The sequence below is a fragment of the Octodon degus genome, unplaced genomic scaffold (assembly GCF_000260255.1).
Source record: "Octodon degus isolate 3935 unplaced genomic scaffold, OctDeg1.0 scaffold00001, whole genome shotgun sequence".
NCBI lineage: Eukaryota > Metazoa > Chordata > Mammalia > Rodentia > Octodontidae > Octodon > Octodon degus.
The window spans coordinates 38,072,697-38,074,320 of NW_004524577.1; positions in this window are offsets into that span (position 1 = coordinate 38,072,697).

Sequence of the window (1,624 nt, forward strand, 5' to 3'; positions counted from 1 at the left end):
CAAGTGCAAGGGCCTGAGTTCAATCCCCGGTTCCACCAAAAAAGAAAAGACCTCTATATTCAAAACTACAGTTTTCTTTGAAAAAGAAGATTGAATAGGATGTCAGAAAATGAAAATATATCACTTGTTTTTGAGTAGGAAGAACCAATATAGTGAAAATGTTTCTGAAGTCCTATTCCAAAACTGTCATACAGATTTAATACAATTCTGATTAAAATTCCAACAGCATATCTCACAAAATTAGAGAAAACAATCCTAAAATTCATTTGAAACCAGAAGAGACCTAGAATATCAAAGACAAATTTGGGGAGCAAAGGTAAGGCAGGGGGCATCACAATCCCTGACTTGAAATTATACTATCAAGCTATGATATGATGTGGGAAAACAAGGAACCCTTCTCCACTGTTGGTGGGAGTGTAGATTGGTGTAACCATTGTGGAAATCAGGGTGGAGATTCCTCATAAAACCAGTATTAGAGGGCCCACTTGGCCCAGCTCTTCCCCTTCTGGCTATCTTTCCAGAAGAATAAAAACATACCACAGCGATATATGTGCACCCATGTTTATAGCCGCACAATTGGTAATAGCCAGATCTTGGAAACAACCCAAATGCCTATTAACCAAGGAATGGTAAAAAAGGTATGGCCTTTTTGTATAATGGAGTGCTTAGCTATAAAGAAGGATAAACTAGAGACTTTTGTAGGTAAATGGATGCAACTTGAGACCATCCTCATAAATGAAATAAATTAGACTCACATGTGAAAACCGTATTGTCTTCCCAGTGTGAAAAGCTGAAAGAGTAAATGAGACGTATGAGTTAGTGGGTTCAGTAGTTTAACAGTGTCTTGAGGGATCCTCTCTCTTCTTTCATGTGTGTGTACAAGTGCGCTCTCTCTCTCTTTCTCTCTCTCTCCCTCTCTCTCTTTCTCTTCTCTCTTCTCTCCTCTCTCTCTCTCTCAGCTTCTCTCTGAGGTCTGTGCCACTTTAGGCCACACTACATGAGACAGCCTCCTTCCTCATCCTCTTTCAGCAAGAGAGACAGTTGCTTCTCTTTCCTGAAAGCACCCAGCAAGCCTCCTCTGACCTTTCGCTGGCACAACTCCAGACAAGGTCCTGTTGGAGAAGGACTCACCCCGTGCAGCTGGGCTTCATGGCCTGTCACCCACTTCGGCATCCAAAAATAGGCCCAAGTCCAACTTCAAATCATGGTGCATAAATGTGGCTCTTATTATGGATTTTGGAAGAACTGGCTATGATCCTGACAAAGTTCCTAAAAATTATCTTCGGGCTGCTTTCTTCCCCAAGTGGCCACGGTTTCCCTCCACTCCCACATCTCTTTCCCTCCAAGCCTCATTCTCCCTTGACCTCTTACACTCAGATTGGCTGCTCCCTGTCTTCCCACCGCTTCCTTTACAGCTCTCAGCTGGCATTTCTAGCAGCAGAATCCAGCCACCCCCCAAATCTGCCACGCCAAGGAATGGAATTTCAGATCTCTTCCCACATGCTCCCATGGCGTCCTTGTCATTCGGCCAGCAGTGTCACAGGAGATACTTGGGTTGATAGCAGTAAGGGGGGGAGGGGAGAGAGAAAGAGAAGAAGAGAGGGGAGAGGGGAGAAAGAGAGAG